This window comes from Periplaneta americana, chromosome 1, assembly GCF_040183065.1.
Source record: "Periplaneta americana isolate PAMFEO1 chromosome 1, P.americana_PAMFEO1_priV1, whole genome shotgun sequence".
Classification (NCBI taxonomy): domain Eukaryota; kingdom Metazoa; phylum Arthropoda; class Insecta; order Blattodea; family Blattidae; genus Periplaneta; species Periplaneta americana.
The window spans coordinates 19,545,189-19,567,242 of NC_091117.1; the positions used below are offsets into that span (position 1 = coordinate 19,545,189).

Below are 22,054 nucleotides of genomic sequence, written 5' to 3' on the forward strand. Positions count from 1 at the left end.
ATGTAAATGTTAATATATTTTATATTGGACAAATAAAAAATTAATTGTATTGAAATAAACAACTCTACATGTCTGAGAGTAGTCTACTTTTCAGAAATAAGTGTTTATTACATGCAGGAAAAATATTAAAGATGTCAGAGAGACCATAACAATATTAGTGTATAGTTACCAAATGATGTAACTGCAGAATTTTGTTGTTTTTTTTTTCATACTTTGATAAAACTGGTTTGAAAAATATTATTAGTAACCTTTTTAATAATTTCATCAGATATTTAGTTTCTATTAAGTCTAGTTCTGGTATCTTGTAATTTTTGTCCAATTGTGTGTTCCTTTTTCTTATACAATTTTAGAAATTTATAGCCTACATTTTCTAATAATATTTGTGGTCGTTCACGTACATATACCCTTAAGAATTTGTTTCATTTAATGTTATACATCCATATCCTTAACACCTATTATGATTAAATTTTATTATGCTTTATTTCTGAAAATGTCTCTTCCATCAAAAGGAATATATATCATTCATTCATTTGGTGTTCTGTCCAAGGACAGGTCTTTCACTGCAAACCCAACTTTCTTCAATCTTTCCTATTTTCTGCCGTCCTCTTTGTTTTTTTCATATAATCCATATATCTTAATGTCGTCTATCACCTGATATCTTCTTCTACCCCGAATTCTTCTCCCGTTCACAATTCCTTCCAGTGCATCCTTCAATAGGCAGTTTATTATCTGCCAGTGACCCAGCCAATTCCTTTTCCTCCTCCTTATCATTCTTTCTTCATCCACTCTTTCCAACACAGCTTCATTTCTTATTCTCTCTGTCCACTTCACACGTTCCATTCTTCTCCATATCCACATATCAAATACTTCTATTCGCTTCTCTTCACTTCGTCGTAATGTCCACTATTCTACTCCATACAATGCCACATTCTATACAAAGCACTTCACTAGTCTCTTCCTTAGTTCTTTTTGCAGAGGTCCGCAGTAGATGCTCCTTTATTCCTCTACTTAAAAGGTTTTTGTAGTTGTGAATTATCACAATGTTTAAATTTCACTTAATAATTTGACATTGTTCCCTGAATTAACTGGTGTCATAAATTTTAAACTTCTGTTAACAATTTGAAATTTATTGCTGAATTAACTGGAGCCATAAATTTTAAACTTCTCTTAACAATTTGATCTTTATTGCTGAATTAACTGGAGCCATAAATTTTTAACTTCTCTTAACAATTTGAAACTTACTGGTGAATTAATTGGAGCCATAAATTTTAAACTTCACTTAAAAATTTGAAACTTATCGCTGAATTAACTGGAGATATAAGTTTTGAACTTCTGTTAACAATTTGAAACTTTTTGTTGAATTAACTGGAGCCATAAATTTTAAACTTCTCTTAACAATTTGATATTTATTGCTGAATTATCTGGAGCCATAAATTTTAAACTTCTCTTAACAATTTGAAACTTTTTTGTTGAATTAACTGGAGCCATAAATTTTAAACTTCGCTTAAAGATTTAAACCTTATTGCTGAATTAACTGGAGACATAAATTTTAAACTTCTCTTAACAATTTGAAACTTTTTGTTGAATTAACTGGAGCCATAAATTTTAAACTTCGCTTAAAGATTTAAACCTTATTGCTGAATTAACTGGAGATATACGTTTTAAACTTTCTACAAAAATTTAAAAATTTCTATTGACTTAACTGGAGGCTTAAGTTTTAAACTTAGAAGCTTATTTTTTTAATTTATTTTAGACAAAGTATGAAACTTCACTCAACAACTTGAAACTTATTGCTGAGCTAACTCGAGATATAAGTTTTAATATCACTCAGCAACTTGAAATTGAAGGGATCAGAGCCATAGTGGGCCAAGCGCAATTTATTAAAACCGGAGAAAGCAAGGGCTACAATTAAGTAAATACCATAGTTTAACGAAGATTGACATATCATTTAGTTTCAATGTGCATATTTTGTATTGCTATATGTTTCGTTAAAATATGGTAATTACTTAATTTTAACCCTTGTTTTAACCATTTTAATAAATGACGCTTGGCCCACTATGACTCTGAACCCTTCAATTTTTGTTGATTTAACTGGAGACTGCGTTTTAAACTCCACTTACTGTTTAGAAACTTACTGCTGTGTCACCTGGAGAAATAAGTTTTAAACTTCACTCCACAATTTTAAACTTATTATTGAATTTAAGAGAGACATACACTTTAAACTTCACTTAACAATTTGAAATTTATTGCTGATTAAACTGAAAACATAGTTTTTAAACTTTACCTAAGAATTCTGTGAATTAACTGGAGACAAAGGTTTTAAACTTTACTTAAGAATTTGAAATTTATTGCCGATTAAACTGAAGACATGGTAGATTTTAAACTTCACCTAAGAATTTTGTGAATTAACTGGAGACAAAGGTTTTAAACTTTACTTAAGAATTTGAAATTTATTGCTGATTAAACTGAAGACATAGTTTTTAAACTTCACCTAAGAATTTTGTGAATTAACTGGAGACAAAGGTTTTAAACTTTACTTAGGAATTTGAAATTTATTGCTGATTAAACTGAAGATATAGTTTTTAAACTTCACCTAAGAATTTTGTGAATTAACTGGAGACAAAGGTTTTAAATTTTACTTAAGAATTTGAAATTTATTGCTGATTAAACTGAAGACATAGTAGATTTTAAACTTCACCTAAGAATTTTGTGAATTAACTGGAGACAAAAGTTTTAAACTTTACTTAAGAATTTGAAATTTATTGCTGATTAAACTGAAGACATAGCAGATTTTAAACTTCACCTAACAATTTTGTGAATTAACTGGAGACATAGATTTTAAACTTTACTTAAGAATTTGAAATTTATTGCTGATTAAACTGAAGACATAGCAGATTTTAAACTTCACCTAAGAATTTTGTGAATTAACTGGAGACAAAGATTTTAAACTTTACTTAAGAATTTGAAATTTATTGCTGATTAAACTGAAGACATAGTAGATTTTAAACTTCACCTAAGAATTTTGTGAATTAACTGGAGACAAAGATTTTAAACTTTACTTAAGAATTTGAAATTTATTGCTGATTAAACTGAAGACATAGTTTTTAAATTTCACTTAAAAATTTTATGAATTAACTGGAGACAAAGGTTTTAAACTTTACTTAAGATTTGAAATTTATCGCTGATTAAACTGAAGATATAGTTTTTAAACTTCACCTAAGAATTTTGTGAATTAACTGGAGACAAAGGTTTTAAATTTTACTTAAGAATTTGAAATTTATTGCTGATTAAACTGAAGACATAATAGATTTTAAACTTCACCTAAGAATTTTGTGAATTAACTGGAGACAAAGGTTTTAAACTTTACTTAAGAATTTGAAATTTATTGCTGATTAAACTGAAGACATAGCAGATTTTAAACTTCACCTAACAATTTTGTGAATTAACTGGAGACATAGATTTTAAACTTTACTTAAGAATTTGAAATTTATTGCTGATTAAACTGAAGACATAGTAGATTTTAAACTTCACCTAAGAATTTTGTGAATTAACTGGAGACAAAGATTTTAAACTTTACTTAAGAATTTGAAATTTATTGCTGATTAAACTGAAGACATAGTAGATTTTAAACTTCAACTAAGAATTTTGTGAATTAACTGGAGACAAAGATTTTAAACTTTACTTAAAAATTTGAAATTTATTGCTGATTAAACTGAAGACATAGTTTTTAAACTTCACTTAAAAATTTTATGAATTAACTGGAGACAAAGGTTTTAAACTTTACTTAAGATTTGAAATTTATTGCTGATTAAACTGAAGACATAGTTTTTAAACTTCACCTAAGAATTTTGTGAATTAACTGGAGACAAAGGTTTTAAACTTTACTCAAGAATTTGAAATTTATTGCTGATTAAACTGAAGACATAGTAGATTTTAAACTTCACCTAAGAATTTTGTGAATTAACTGGAGACAAAGATTTTAAACTTTACTTAAGAATTTGAAATTTATTGCTGATTAAAATGAAGACATGGTAGATTTTAAACTTCACCTAACAATTTTGTGAATTAACTGGAGACAAAGATTTTAAACTTTACTTAAGAATTTGAAATTTATTGCTGATTAAACTGAAGACATAGTTTTTAAACTTCACTTAAAAATTTTATGAATTAACTGGAGACAAAGGTTTTAAACTTTACTTAAGATTTGAAATTTATTGCTGATTAAACTGAAGACATAGTAGATTTTAAACTTTACCTAAGAATTTTGTGAATTAACTGGAGACAAAGGTTTTAAACTTTACTTAAGAATTTGAAATTTATTGCTGATTAAACTGAAGATATAGTTTTTAAACTTCACCTTACAAGTTTGTGAATTAACTGAAGACAAAAGTTTTTAACTTCACTTAAGAATTTGAAATTTATTGCTAATTAAACTGAAGACATAGTAGATTTTAAACTTCACCTAACAATTTTGTGAATTAACTGAAGACAAAGGTTTTAAACTTTACTTAAGAATTTGAAATTTATTGCTGATTAAACTGAAGACATAGTAGATTTTAAACGTCACCTAACAATTTTGTGAATTAACTGAATACAAAGGTTTTAAACTTTACTTAGGAATTTGAAATTTATTGCTGATTAAACTGAAGACATAGTAGATTTTAAACTTCACCTAACAATTTTGTGAATTAACTGAAGACAAAGGTTTTAAACGTTACTTAAGAATTTGAAATTTATTGCTAATTAAACTGAAGACTTAATAGGTTTTAAACTTCACCTAACAATTTTGTGAATTAACTGGAGAGGAAGGTTTTAAACTTTACTTAAGAACTTCTCATAACGGAATTAGCGGAATAAAATAGATTAAAAAAATGGTAGCATTACTATTTTTTCATAATTTTATTTTAAATTTCGAAAAATGTGGTAAATATGTATTGAATTTGATATATTCTCTTAAAAAATTACCATTAATACAATTACGTAATGGTCTATAACAATTTTTCTACGGGTTTTTGATGGAATTTACATATTTATTTCAATAAATTTGTGTCACATTACAAAAATAAGCATGAGAAACGTTATGTAACATGTAGGAAATTAACAGTTTATGTTCTCTTTATTAATTACTTCACGATAATATTTAAAAAATCCCGCAGTGATAACCATGTGTTATTTATTTTACAGAATAATTGCTATGTATATTTTGCTCATTTATTAAAAATATTTTAGATGTATTTGAAACGGAACGAGGAAAGGTAAACAGATATAATTTAAGAAAATATAGGCCCATTGCATTCAGTTTTCTCATTTTCACAACACTACAAATTACAGCGTACTATGCCTTCAATACATGAACTGGTTTCATGTTAAATGCACTGAATGTGGAAGCGATCCTTCCGTTAAATACACATTTGCGGCAGAGATATTAGTGACTGAAAAAATATGGCGTTCTTTGCCCCTAGCGGACTTTCTATCAGCTTAAAAATTATCTATATGTGAACTGAAGAGTCATTAACTCGGAATATTGAGAGTCAGCTAATGTGGCGAGAACGCTTAATCAAGATTGATACTTGTTATTAAGTGATTTCTGAAGTGTAGGTTGCCTTGATTTAAAGCTGATTATCCTTTCTAAAATTCCCTACCAGCAGCATCTTCGAGTGTGAAAACTTGTTAATCCATACCTCACTTAACTGTATACATAATTCCTTTAATGTTTTCTTCTTCTTTTTCCTTCTACTTAACAATTTAAAGTTTTGTTACAAAATAAGCGATTTAAGATTGCTTGTATGTGTCCATTGTCATCATCATTAAGATTACTATACAGGATGATTCAGGAGGATTTACCGTCGCTTACGGAGCTTATTTCCGAAGACATTCTGAGCAAAAAAGTCATATAAACATTTGTCATAATCTCAAAATTTTCACAGTTAGTTGTTAGTAAAATACCATTTTTCTTTAGCTTTGAGAGCAAACAAATTTTACAAATAGAGAATGAACTATTCAGAAGTGTCATTTCTTTAATTGGCTAGTGTTCTGAAGCTAAACATGTGCTTTGTACAGATTTTGTTTTTTAATTTTTAACTAAAAATGACGTCATTCTTACGCACTTATCACAAAAATTGTTACAAACCATACAACTTTAGGAACTTGATTCTTTACAGTTCGATTATGCATCCTAATGTACAGTCTTGAAGAATTTACAAGCGTGGCGTGATTTGTAATAATTTTTTTGATAGCAGACTGGGTGACAAAACCATCTCAACCGAATAACAACAGGCATTTCCCATATTTATTTTTCGTTCAATTTCCTCCCGAGTGTCATTTATATTTTAATGGCTAAACATAAAAATCGCTAACTTCGTCTCCAAATAATTTATAAAAACTCCTGAAAAGTCATTGGTCATTATTTTCTCATTTTTGTCGTTAGATAATCTCTAAACCGCTATATCTATCAACTCATAGCTAACGTTTTCAACACTGTCCAGCATTTCCTCTTGATAGGGTAAGGGAAAACCCTGAATAAATCCCAAGTAGGTAACTTGTCCCAACCAGGATTTGAACCCGAGCCCGCTCGTTCAAGGTCAGACATACTAACCGTTACTCCACAGCGGTGGACCACACCCACAGAAAATTGAACACATGTTTATATGAACTCTCTTACTCAGAATAGTCTAAGAATTATACTACCACTTACTTACTTACTGGCTTTTAAGGAACCCGGAGGTTCATTGCCGCCCTCACATAAGCCCGCCATTGGTCCCTATCCTGTGCAAGATTAATCCATTCTCTATCATCATATCCCACCTCCCTCAAATCCATTTTAATATTATCTTCCCATCTACGTCTCTGCCTCCCTAAAGGTCTTTTTCCCTCTGGCCTCCCAACTAACACTCTATATGCATTTCTGGATTCGCCCATACGTGCTAAATGTCCTGCCCATCTCAAACGTCTGGATTTCATGTTCCTAATTATGTCAGGTGAAGAATACAATGTGTGCAGTTCTGTGTTGTGTAACTTTCTCCATTCTCCTGTCACTTCATCCCTCTTAGTCCCAAATATTTTCCTAAGAACCTTATTCTCAAACACCCTTAACCTATGTTCCTCTCTCAAAGTGAGAATCCAAGTTTCACAACCATAAAGAACGACCCGTAATATATCTGTTTTATAAATTATAACTTTCACACTTTTTGACAGCAGACTGGATGATACAAGTTTCTCAACCGAATAATAACAGGCATTTCCCATATTTATTCTGTGTTTAATTTCCTCCCGAGTATCATTTATATTTGTTACTGTTGCTCCAAGATATTTGAACTTCTCCACCTCTTCAAAAGATGAATTTCCAATTTTTATATTTCCATTTCGTACAATATTCTTGGTCACGAGACATAATCATATACTTTGTCTTTTCGGGATTTACTTCCAAACCTATCTCTTTACTTGCTTCCAGTAAAATTCCCGTCTTTTCCATAATCGTTTGTGGATTTTCTCCTAACATATTCACGTCATACGCATAGACAAGCAGCTGATGTAACCCGTTCAATACCAAACCCTGCCTGTTATCCTGAACTTTCCTAATGGCACACTCCAGAGCGAAGTTAAAAAGTAAAGGTGATAGTGCATCTCCTTGCTTTAGCCCACAGTGAATTGGAAACGCATCTGACAGAAACTGACCTATACGGACTCTGAGACACATTTTAATTAATTGAACTAGTTTCTTGGGTGAAAATATTTGGGGCTAAGCGGGATGAAGTTACAGGAGAATGGAGAAAGTTACACAACGCAGAACTACACGCATTGTATTCTTCACCTGACATAATTAGGAACATTAAATCCAGATGTTTGAGATGGGCAGGGCATGTAGCACGTATGGGCGAATCCAGAAATGCATATAGAGTGTTAGTTGGGAGACCGGAGGGAAAAAGACCTTTGGGGAGGCCGAGACGTAGATGGGAGAATAATATAAATATGGATTTGAAGGAGGTGGGATATGATGATAGAGACTGGATTAATCTTGTACAGGATAGGGACCGATGGCGGGCTTATGTGAGGGCGGCAATGAACCTTCGGGTTCCTTAAAAGCCATTTGTAAGTAGTAAGTAAGTGTCATCTATATTTGAATGACTAAACGTAAAAATCGCTAATTTCGTCTCCAATAATTAATAAAAACTCCAGAAAAGCCGTTGGTCATTAGTTTAATTTATAGTTTTTGTCGTTAGAAACCCCCTCGAAACCGCTATATCTAGCAACGTATCGCTATTATTATTATTATTATTATTATTATTATTATTATTATTATTATTATTATTATTATTATTAATTTATTTATTTATTTATTTAATCTGGCAGAGCTAAGGCCAGTAGGCCTTCTCTTCCGCCCAGCCAGACTCTAATTCTAATTGAATACAATTGCTTACATAGTTATTACATTAATATCTAGACCATAAAACAACATGAAAGTAAATAATGAAAGTTGGATAAGTAATGTTAGTGTGACAATAATAAACATTGGTAAGAAATAGTTATATAAAATAATAATAATAATAATAATGATAATGAGATAATTTAGATATTTATCTGTGGTATATATATAACCATTAAACATTAAGAAACCTGAAACAGCTATTATTGTTAACAAGAATTGTTTCAAAAATATTTCGTTAGTCTATTCTTAAATTGGTTTGATATCTGACAGTCCCTGACATTACTCGGTAGGGAATTCCAAAGCCGAGGAACAGCCACAGTGAAAGAAGATGAGTATGAGGATGTTCGGTGTGAGAGAATGGATAATATTGAGGAGTGTTGTGATCGTGTGTCTGGGTTATGATGGGTGGATAAATTTTGAAAACCCTGGAAAAACCTCAATCAGGTAACTTCTTCTCTCAATCAGGATTTGAACCCGAGCCCACTCGTTTCACGGTCAGACATGCTAACCGTTACTCCACAGCGGTGGACCACACCCACTGAAAATTGAACACAGGTTTATATGAACTCTCTTACTCAGAATGGTCTAAGAATTATACCACCACTACCTAAAATATTTACTATTCCTCCAGAATAATCCTGTATAATGCAGATTTCCCCATTGTCTAGGTGCGAACCCAGAGTCGGTCGCTCGCATGTGTCGGCGTCAGATGATGAAGCATCAGTGAAACGAGAGCGGTTTCAAATTAAGTGCAAGTGAAGCAGTCGGAGACAAAAAGGGGTGGAAGCGAGCGAGCGAGCGAATGGCGGGCAGGCAGCGCTCACGTACGTATTCGCCGCCCGCGGGTATTTTGATAGGGGCAAAGCCCGAGATGGAGCCTCTTAATTAATGGGTTTCTTTGTTTGGTTTGAAAATAGCGAATGTATTGAGAGGCCGGGGGCGGCGACGCGTCAGACCGCACAAGCGCATCACAGATGAAGGGGAAAAACAAGACGGGCGGGCGTGTTTACCGGACGATTGCTACTTCCATCGACGACATTTTTCATATCCCGGTCATTATCAGAAGCGGTGGAGTTTTTTAAATACCCTATCCATGATAGAAAGCTAGTTTATTCCACTCATAAAATATTCGTCCACAATATGATCAAGAAAAACATGGATGTATGAGTACTTCTGATAAACATTACTGACTAGTTCTGATCAGAAATATTAATACAATATTAAGAAATCCCTGAATTCTGATCAGAAATATTAATACAATATTAAGAAATCCCTGAATTCTGATCAGAAATATTAATACAATATTAAGAAATCCCTGAATTCTGATCAGAAATATTAATACTATATTAAGAAATCCCTGAATTCTGATCAGAAATATTAATACAATAATAAGAAATCCCTGAATTCTGATCAGAAATATTAATACAATATTAAGAACTCCCTGAATTCTGACCAGAAATATTAATACAATATTAAGAAATCCCTGAATTCTGATCAGAAATATTAATACAATATTAAGAAATCCCTGAATTCTGATCGGAAATATTAATACAATATTAAGAAATCCCTGAATTCTGATCAGAAATATTAATACAATATTAAGAAATCCCAGAATTCTGATCAGAAATATTAATACAATATTAAGAAATCCCTGAATTCTGATCAGAAATATTAATACTATATTAAGAAATCCCTGAATTCTGATCAGAAATATTAATACAATAATAAGAAATCCCTGAATTCTGATCAGAAATATTAATACAATATTAAGAAATCCCTGAATACTGATCAGAAATATTAATACAATATTAAGAAATCCCTGAATTCTGATCAAAAATATTAATACAATATTAATAAATCCCTGAATTCTGATCAGAAATATTAATACAATATTAAGAAATCCCTGAATTCTGATCAGAAATATTAATACAATATTAAGAAATCCCAGAATTCTGATCAGAAATATTAATACAATATTAAGAAATCCCTGAATTCTGATCAGAAATATTAATACAATATTAAGAAATCCCTGAATTCTGGTCAGAAATATTAATACAATATTAAGAAATCCCTGAATTCTGATCAGAAATATTAATACAATATTAAGAAATCCCTGAATTCTGATTAGAAATATTAATACAATATTAAGAAATCCCTGAATTCTGATCAGAAATATTAATACAATATTAAGAAATCCCTGAATTCTGATCAGAAATATTAATACAATATTAAGAAATCCCTGAATTCTGGTCAGAAATATTAATACAATATTAAGAAATCCCTGAATTCTGATCAGAAATATTAATACAATATTAAGAAATCCCTGAATTCTGATCAGAAATATTAATACAATATTAAGAAAACCCTGAATTCTGATCAGAAATATTAATACAATATTAAGAAATCCCAGAATTCTGATCAGAAATATTAATACAAAATTAAGAAATCCCTGAATTCTGATCAGAAATATTAATACAATATTAAGAAATCCCAGAATTCTGATCAGAAATATTAATACAATATTAAGAAATCCCAGAATTCTGATCAGAAATATTAATACAATATTAAGAAATCCCAGAATTCTGATCAGAAATATTAATACAGTATTAAGAAATCCCAGAATTCTGATCAGAAATATTAATACAATATTAAGAAATCCCTGAATTCTGATCAGAAATATTAATACAATATTAAGAAATCCCAGAATTCTGATCAGAAATATTAATACAATATTAAGAAATCCCAGAATTCTGATCAGAAATATTAATACAGTATTAAGAAATCCCAGAATATCATTAGTGCGTTATTCATTGGAAGAATACTCGACGCACATTATCTTACAATGTAAGAAAATAGCAAAGATCATCGTCATCGTTAAGCCATTAGGTAGGCCTACAGCTTACAGCAGTAAAATTGTGGAAATATTGAACATTTTTTCCTCCATTACTATATCTTGTAAAATAATGAAAATTAGTATGTGTAAAACACTTTCCTTCTGCTGCATGAAAAAAATAAATATAAATAATTTTTTAAATCGTAAAAATATATTTTTTTTTATGTAGGCTAGCTGAAGGACAGTGTTTTACACATACCAATTTTAATTACTGCACACGATACAGTAATGGAAAAAGGTGATGAATATTTCCAAAACTTTTACTATTTACAGCTGTACCTAACTCCGTAAGGATTAGACGTTAAGGGTGCTATGCATAGACATTTCGCTAGCCCGCGCTACGAGCGTGCTAAACTAGCCCCGGCTATCGACTGATTACTTGTACTGGATTCATATCATATCATATCGCTAACACTGGTTTATGAATACGAAAAACATTAGTTCGCTGATCATCCACCGGAAGCCCACACTAAGAATGTCTATGAATATGGCCCCCAGAGTCTGTTTTTTTTTTTTCAGAGAGAAATGGGAGGAGAAACATAAAAAGGTATATGAAGGTCGTCCTTCCAAGGGAGTTTGTGGGTGAGAAAAACTGAATAGGCCTATGCGATCTCCAGTTACTGTTGCCAAAATGCCGCGGATTTCGCTGACAGTCCGTGATTTTATACTAAGATGAAGAAGTTCGGATCGAAAAGATGAAAGTTCGCAATTTTGAATGCAGTCGGACAGAAATCAGGAAAATTGCAATAATTGGTGGAATAGTGTCGAAATGACACTTAAGTGAATGTAAGAAACTACATCTTGCGAAATGACTGAGTGCCTTCTCTTTGACCAGATGATCAAATTGAAATCGTTTCTATCGGAAAAGAAAGTTGTGCCTTTTTTTTACTTTGTTATTTAACGACGCTGTATCAACTACTAAGTTATTCAGAGTCGATTGGGATTGGTGATAACGAAATGGTATTTGGCGAGTTTAGGCCGAGGATTTGCTATATATTATCTGACATTCGCCTTACAGTTGAAGAAAACCTCTGAAAAAACCAACCAGGTAATCAGCACAGGTGGAAATCGAACCCGCGTCAGAGAGCAACTCTGGATTAGAGCTCTGCATTTCATTGAGAACGACCGACCGAGAGTCATGACTAGGGCTAGGATTTTGATGACCTATAAATCATAAAAAATGTCCTAAAACAATGCATTTATGACATAAAAATCTTTAAAAAATGCCTTTAAAATGCCCTAAAAATTGATCTTACATTCTAAACTTGGCTTAGTAGGAAAAGGAGTTTTGTGCTACTTAGTATTTAGACTAGTAGGCTAATTAAATTAAATTCTAGTACCAACCTTTAAGTTTATTTAATTTTACATAATTTTTTCTAAGTGGTACACTTTAATTAATTATTTTACCTGATGTAGTTTCCATGTAGCCCATCACAAGGCCACTCTTATATGGAATTAGCAAGTATAGAGGAGTCTATATTGAAGGGATGGTTGGACTGATCCATTACATGGGGTGTACTACGTTTAAAGGGCAATATTTGTGTAGAAAACGATTAAAATATTATACAGAATAATGGGTATTAGCCACCGGCATAGCTCGGTCGGTTAAGGCGCTTGTCTGCAGATCCGGAGTTGCGCTCGGGAGCAGGTTCGATTCCCGCTGGGGCTGATTATCTGGTTGGGTTTTTTCCGAGGTTTTTCTCAACCGTAAGGCAAATGTCACGTAATCTATGGCGAATCCTCGACCTCATCTCGCCAAATATCATATCACTATCACCAACTCCATCGACGCTAAATAACCTCGTTGATGATACAGCGTCGTTAAATAACCAAGTAAAAAATAAAGGGTATTAATGGACAAAGTTTGTAGACAAAATATCATGGATAAACATTATTTTATATTAATAATGGGGATTTGTGGCCAAAATTACATGAAAATGCCTCAAAAATGTCCGAATAACACAAAAGATGCTCTTATGAGTTGAAACAGGCAAAAAATGCAAAAAAATGCCCTAACAAATATGTCTTAAAACATTCAGTTTAGCACATAACATATAAATACTAAAGCGGCTATGTTTCTGGCTTACTGGAAAAAAGATGCAATTTCATCAAAATCCTAGCCCTAGTCATGACATAATACGGGCAATCGGACGTTTCTAATTTTCTGAACTTCTTGTAAAACCACCGTATCATTCAATCATTTTCTACTACAACGTTTTTATCTGCCACGAAACCGATTTCATCTTTTACAAGTTTCTACAGTGATGACAAATTGTAGGCTTTATACTGCAGTCCATTTAAAGTTCTGAATCTTCACAGTTCGCTGGAACAATCTATATTACATTCATAGTAACACTGAATAAGGCCACTTCACATTATTTTATTATAGGAATTTGCAAAATAACACAAATTAACTCAAGAATGGCTGTTTATCTATTTAATTCACCGTAGTAACAGTAATGAAACAACTGAAATAAATTTGTATGAAGAGAAACCCAATTCTCTTATGAACAAAACTGTATTACTATTTTGCTATAAACTGTAAATTTTAACAAAGAGGACTACCAAATCTTTCGTGACTTTTGAGTAGCTATGTAATATATATTGGCAATCAGTGGCGGCTGATTGACTGAGGCAAGTGAGGCCGGGCCTCAGTCACTTGGCTTAACTGAAATCAAATTTTGTTTTTATGTAATGTATTAGTTATTTGAATTAAGCATATATCGCTGTAGAAGCATTTGAAAACTTTGTGATGTAGATAGACCTGTTTTGCAGTAAAATTTGTTCATGAGGCCAGGATTGCTCGTGCCGGGTCTGCTTCTGGATTTTCGTTTGTCTTCGCGGGCTTTTGACGTTGCGCTTTAAACGTTGTAACTGAGGCACAATTCGTCTGGCCTGGTCAAGTTTCACTCCTCTCAACCATGGGCCGGCCTCAAGGGTAGAGTGGGGTGGGAATAGGGTGACTTGTCTTACCAAATAGGCCATAAATAACAAACATTCCAGCTCTTTGGCAGGCAGAGACCCACACTATTCTCTCATCTTATGTCTTAGTTTATGACTTAAGCGAGGGTGTTGTACTATTGAACTTCGTGTAGTGAATCTGGGTCAATGTTGTTATGCATTTCGGGAAAATATAAACAGAAAGAAATGCTAGAAATAATGTTGGTGTACTCAATTCATTGTTAGAGTGTCCTTTTTCGAGAAGAAATAATATTGAAAGAAAGGAAGTTTTAAATAAAGAGAGAGCCGACCGAGATACCTACGGCATCGCTGACAATTTTTCTGATAGATAATCTTAAAACGCGAGTTTCTATTGCATCCTGGTATGGGCAACATAAATGGTTAAGTGGTAATGTGGTGCAAACTAAACTTCTCTGTTGAAAAGAAAGAAAGGGGAATTTCAACACATAATATGGGTTGCTTCATCACACTGAAACAATCACTGAAACTCACAGCATAACAGCTTATTTGGTGAGTGAAATTATTATTTTTTATTACTAGTAATAATAATAGACTAATAATAATAATACAGTAATAATGATATTAATAATATAACAACAATAATAATTAATATCATAAATAAACATTTTCTATCGGAGGCACTTAAACTAGTTGCATCTGGCCCCACCGAGGATTTGGATCATCAGCCGCTACTTTTGGCAATATTATCTCTGATTAACAATGTATCGTCTATAATCTATAATGCCACTGCGCAAATTGCTGCGATGTGGAAAAAGTATACAATTATTTATAATGCATATGGATGTGGTGAAATATTGTCGACATTCAAAATATCGTTATAAGGGATCAGTCTTCTTTCTTCCCGCATACCAGGGATGGCCATGGTGTGAGAAAGAGATCGTCTTATTGGCGTCCTCGCTGATATTCGGAAATTATCTATGATATCTAGTGACCGTTATAAAGTTACATAAGTTTTATCTGCTGCATCTCCGAGTTTGAAAAGCCACCTATAACATTTTGTAATAATTTCAATCCTATTTTCAGCGGGTTGTATGACTCAAGGACGTAGGCTACTTTCAGAAAAACTACAAGCTGTAGGCAGGCATGCAGGCACATGCTTATTCTACGTCACTGTTGTACTCTTTTAAAGGATAGAATTGACCGCGCTGAAAATGTCTGCTGTACCTACACGTTTTACTACGTGGGGATAACTATGTAAGTCAGGTCTGGGCACATTACGTGATTCTGAGAAATGAGCGCTGTTTACTTTGAAGAGCAATTCTCCCGAGCGGTGTGACGCTAGCATAGTGTACGTCACTCGCTGTCAGTGCAGTGGTTGACTCTAATAGGATGGCGAACTTTGAAGATACATCAGACTGAGAAGGTGTATGTCAGACGAAAAGCTAAATTATATTTTGAGATTGAACATGGCTAATTCATACTGTATGTTCCAAACATTAAACGGCTTCTGCAAATAAAATGATCTCATAAGTCTCAGAAAACAAACACATAGTTATTTTAGTTATTGAGTTTCAAGAAGTTTTGTTTCAACAGAAAATATTTATTGATTTCAGATCGATAGAAGTAAGATTTTGTTACAATAGTTTATTCATGCAAAAGAAAAGTGTGAGATAATATTTATTAATAATTTCCTTCTAGTTTTTCTGATTGAAATCCTTTATTACACACCGGTATGTTTGTATTATTAATACCATTATGTAATTGTCAAATAGATTGTGTAAATAAGCCTGATGATTTGTGTGTGTGTGTGTGTGTGTGTGTGTGTGTAGAGCGAAGTTTATTTCATTAAATTAATAAGAGTGTTATAAAATCTGTAATGTACAATGGATTGATGTAATATCCTTATAAACTATTATGTACTGACAGACTGAATGACTAGAACAACCGTTGCTCTTGTTATATTAATGCAGGGAAGGTAGCTGTAATGCGGGTCCGCCACTGCGTGAGCGTTCTGCTCTGGCTTGGAATTGAAGTGCCTTGCGGAGCGAGCGCAGCTCTGGCCGGCGAAACGGAGCCGCTTTCATGCCCGGCGCTGATGTAAGTCATGAGGAGGTGATGGGAAAGAATACATATGTTGTTAATGTTCAGGGTTGTAGTAATTTTGAAGAGAGAATACTGATTTATGGTGACTTATCTGTCAGTGTCTCTCGTTCAGACTAATTGAATACCGTTGCCAAGCGTTCAACTAGTCACTGCAGATCAACTGTCATTTTGATTGCTTACCCTCATATAACGAAAGTGAAATAATTAATGTAACAGCAACCTAAATGCGATATATTTACGATTTCACTCGTGTGTTACAAAACAAATATTAAAGCGAATTGAAACAGTCCCGGCAAGTTATTGCGTTCACACACAAAGTTAAAACGCAAATAGACTGCACCTGTATTTATTACAGACTGATGCACACACAGTTGTCTGTAACAGAAATTTATTTATCCTGCCACTTACAACATGGTCCATTGCCAGAGATAAAATCCGCAAGAGTAACTTCTCATTCTTTTTCCTTAGTAAAAAGTGTACATGACTTATATTTCAATTATCTCTACGCTGTACGGAATAAGCAATAATCGCTCTCCATTCGCTTGATGGTTTTTCATGCTTGTCAGTCGATGAAAGAGTAATGGAACGGAGAAAAATTCTCTCCGGCGCCGGGATTTGAACCCGGGTTTTCAGCTCTACATGCTGACGCTTTATCCACTAAGCCACACCGGATTCTACCCCGGCGTCGGAAGAATCGTCTCAGTTTTAAGTTCCAACTCTTGGGTTCCCTCTGGTGGCCGCCCTCTGCACTACGTCATAGATATCTATGAACCTAGGACCGAAGTCCACACATGTGCTGAGGTGCACTCGTAATGAGTGACTAGTTGGCCGGGATCCGACGGAATAAGCGCCGTCTTAAATCACGAAGTGATTTACGCATATCATATATATTATTATAATGTACCGAAGTACATATGATATTTCCATGCAGATATTCTGCGTCATCATACGATGAAAGAGTCAGTGTAAGTATCATGGATTCCAAAACTTCGATCTCCGTTACATCGGTCGAGATACACATACAGGTATATGCTGAGAACATCCACATAACATAACTTACTCACAGATTCATATGAAACAGCTATTCATAGAAGGAAATAGAAAGAATAAAGAAAGAAAGACAGACAGAAAAAAAAGAATAAAAGAAAGTAAGAAAGAAAGAAAGGAAGGAAGGAAAGAATGGAGAAAGAATTAAGAATTATAGAAAGACGAAAGGATATAACAAATATCTTCGTCTTCGTCTGCTTAAGTAGATATTTTAGTTTTTCTGCCCAAGAGCAGGTTTTTCACTGCAGACCCAGTATTCTCCACTCTCTCCCACTTTTCCGCCTTAGACACTGAATAAGAGCAAAATAGTGAAGACATACAGAATAGTACGAAATTTATTATAACTCTTGTGTATCATTCCCCCATAAATTGACTCGTAGATACTGAATATGAATAAAATCCGTTCAGTAGTTCAGTAAAAATAGCTGTACTCAGACAGACTAGTACTAAAATAAATTATTATATTTCATGTACATGATTCCCTGGCAAAATTGACTCGTAGATACTGAATATGAAGAAAATACGTCCAATAGTTTAGTGGAAATCGCTGTACGCAGACAGACTAGTACTAAAATTATTATATTTCAAGTACATCATTCCCTGATAAATTGATTCGTAGATACGCAATATGAACAAAATCTGTCCAATAGTTTAGTAGAAATTGCTATACACAGACAGACTAGTACTAAAATTATTATATTTCATGTACATAATTAACTGATAAATTGATTTGTAGATACGCAATATGAACAAACTCCGTCCAATAGTTTAGTAGAAATCGCTGTACACAGACAGACTAGTACTAAAATTATTATATTTTATGCACATCATTCCCTGACAAATTGACTCGTAGATACTTAATATGAACAAAATCCGTCCAATAGTTTAGTAGAAATCGCTGTACACAGACAGACTAGTACTAAAATTATTATATTTCATGTACATTATTCCTTGATAAATTGACTCGTAGATGCTAAATATGAATAAAACCCGTCCAATAGTTTAGTAGAAATCGCTGTACACAGACAGATTAGTAGTAAAATTATTATATTTCATGTACATCATTCCCTGATAAAATGACTGGTAGATACTGAATATGAACAAAATCCGTCCAATAGTTTAGTAGAAATCGCTGTACACAGACAGACTAGTACTAAAATTATTATATTTCATGTACATCATTCCCTGATAAATTGACTCGTAGATACTGAATATGAACAAAATCCGTCCAATAGTTTAGTAGAAATCGCTGTATTCGTCCAATAGTTTAGTAGAAATCGCTGTACACAGACAGACTAGTACTAAAATTATTATATTTCATGTACATCATTCCCTGATAAATTGACTCGTAGATACTGAATATGAACAAAATCCGTCCAACAGTTAAGTAGAAATCGCTGTACACAGACAGACTAGTACTAAAATTATTATACTGTATTTCATGTACATCATTCCCTAATAAATTGACTCGTAGATACTGAATATGAATAAAATCCATCCAATAGTTCAGTAGAAATCGCTGTATTCGTCCAATAGTTTATTAGAAATCGCTGTACACAGACAGACTAGTACTAAAATTATTATATTTCATGTACATCATTCCCTGATAAATTGATCTGTAGATACTGAATGTGAACAAAATCCGTTCAATAGTTTAGTAGAAATCGCTGTACACAGACAGACTAGTACTAAAATTATTATATTTCATGTACATCATTCCCTGATAAATTGACTCGTAGATACTGAATGTGAACAAAATCCATCCAACAGTTAAGTAGAAATCGCTGTACACAGACAGACTAGTACTAAAATTATTATATTTCATGTACATCATTCCCTGATAAATTGATTCGTAGACACACAATATGAACAAAATCCGTCCAATGATTTAGTAGAAATCGCTGCACACAGACAGACTAGTACTAAAATTATTATATTTCATGTACATCATCCCCTGATAAATTGATTCGTAGATACATAATATGAACAAAATCCTTCCAATAATTTAGTAGAAATCGCTGCACACAGACAGACTAGTACTAAAATTATTATACTGTATTTCATGTACATCATTCCCTAATAAATTGACTCGTAGATACTGAATATGAATAAAATCCATCCAATAGTTCAGTAGAAATCGCTGTATTCGTCCAATAGTTTATTAGAAATCGCTGTACACAGACAGACTAGTACTAAAATTATTATATTTCATGTACATCATTCCCTGATAAATTGATCTGTAGATACTGAATGTGAACAAAATCCGTTCAATAGTTTAGTAGAAATCGCTGTACACAGACAGACTAGTACTAAAATTATTATATTTCATGTACATCATTCCCTGATAAATTGACTCGTAGATACTGAATGTGAACAAAATCCATCCAACAGTTAAGTAGAAATCGCTGTACACAGACAGACTAGTACTAAAATTATTATATTTCATGTACATCATTCCCTGATAAATTGATTCGTAGACACACAATATGAACAAAATCCGTCCAATGATTTAGTAGAAATCGCTGCACACAGACAGACTAGTACTAAAATTATTATATTTCATGTACATCATCCCCTGATAAATTGATTCGTAGATACATAATATGAACAAAATCCTTCCAATAATTTAGTAGAAATCGCTGTACACAGACAGACTAGTACTAAAATTATTATATTTCATGTACTTCATTTCCTGATAAATTGACTCGTAGATAATGATTATGAACAAAAGCCGTCCAATAGTTTAGTAGAAATCGCTGTACACAGACAGACAGATAACCGATCATCCATAACCACTTTTCGACATGAAAGGGGCTGAAAACTTGAACTTCCCTAATAATCTTGAAATAGATTTCTTTGCAACATTGCAATATCTTGTCTAATGAGAAATTTAAGAATAGAATTCATTGAATAAAAGTAGAGAATTTGGCAGCTCCTGCATTCCCTTAACCCGCTTTCTGGTGATTTCAATCTATTTTTGGTAGGTTATTTTACGACGCTTTATCAACATCTTAGGTTATATAGCGTCCGGATGATATGAAGTTGATAATGCCGGTGAAATGAGTCCGGGGTCCAACACCGATAGTTACCCAACATTGCTCTTAATGGGTTGAGGGAAAACCCCGGAAAAACCTCAACCAGGTAACTTGCCCCAACCGAGAATCGAACCTGGGCCACTTGGTTTCGCGGCCAGACGCGCTAACCGTTACGCCACAGGTGTAGACTTCGATGTATGGAGACGTTACTGTGTAAGACAAGAGTTTGTTTGGCATGACACAGTACCGTGAAATAGTATAGTGCCAAGAAAGGAAGAGAAGAATTGTATTAGTGTCGTGTATTTCACACAGTACAACAGATAGATTACTTCAGAATACTCACCGCTGCACACCGGACAACGGGACGGATCTGAAGAGGCTGGAATCGTGAGACCTTGGTCCTGAGTTCAATTCACGCACAGATGCCAGGTATTCTGCTTCTAGCAGTCCAGATATATCACACTTGAGTCTACTTACACAGATCACGAGTACAAGTCACTTTCTTTTGTTAAAACACTCAACGACCACACCGGCCAACAGCCAGCAATTGAATTACCGCCTCTTGTAAGCGAGTAAGCACCACGTCGTGATGGATCACAGGGGGCGGTCCGCTTCTGCATACCCTGGAAAAGAAGTTCGGAAAAATGACATTGATAAATGCGTAACTACTTCTTCACTGTTTTGAATGGCTTTTATCAACCACTGATAACATGCAAAGCGTAAAGATAAACAGGGACATCACTTTATTTTTACTAACATTTTTAACATTAACCTGGCTATACTCGGAAACACTGTTACCCCCCCTTCCATTACAAGAGTTTGGTGTTACTAGTGCAATATGTAAACAAATCATTTTACTAGCTATAGGAGAAGAGAAAAGTAGTATATCCGTTTATGTTAGAGGGAAATATAATATTACGATATTCAGTTTGGTCATTACTTTACAGTATTTTATCAAAAAACAGTAGAATAGCAACAATTTTCTTCTCACAAACTCAAGTCTTCAGGCGGTTATATACATTATGTAATGTCTACTTTATTCAGCATATTACTAACCTAATTTATTCCTGAGAATTTTGTGAGCACTTCCGTAAGAAACCCTAATTTCTACAGCTAACTTCTTGACCGACTTATTACGACCTCGCTGCATCCTTTCTCTAGCATCTTCTGTCACCTTTGTTGGCCATCTTACACTTTTCTTCCTTTCTGTACACTCTCTTGCTCTAAATTTATCTACCAGATTAATGATATTTCTACGAAAATATTCCGTAATGATATAATGAGGAAATTGTGAAAAAAAAAACTGTCGTTCACATTCGGTTATATTGTAATTGCAGTTTCCATCATCGTCCTTCATACCTACAAACAGTAAAACAAAACTCTCCTTTAAATAATGCTGTTAAGTACCGTACCATATTATAGGGTACCGTACTTTCGGTAACTCTAATCTTCACTTGTCCACACAGATAAATTCAGATGCTACACACCATACTTGTGTGAAAATAAACTTCAATAATATAAGCTTTTTCTTCTATAGCAAATGCAACATATTTCTGAAACACACTGTACTCTGTACTGTTTATTTCACTGCTAGTAAGTTTGTGTGACTGACGTTAGCAAGGACATTAG

General features: G+C 33.2%; 1 protein-coding gene and 1 non-coding gene across 2 annotated transcripts in view; both read right to left on the reverse strand.

The window, feature by feature from the left end:
* LOC138711451 (fork head domain-containing protein crocodile-like) overlaps positions 1-22,054 on the reverse strand; it is a 259,199-nt gene that overhangs the window by 50,452 nt on the left and 186,693 nt on the right. Inside the window, exon 2 of the mRNA XM_069842720.1 lies at positions 20,769-21,048. The gene's annotated coding sequence lies outside the window, so the exon portion shown is untranslated. The remainder of the gene's footprint in view (positions 1-20,768; positions 21,049-22,054) is intronic.
* Positions 16,944-17,015, reverse strand: TRNAY-GUA (transfer RNA tyrosine (anticodon GUA)). Its single transcript has one exon. It is a non-coding gene; the product is annotated as a tRNA-Tyr (tRNA).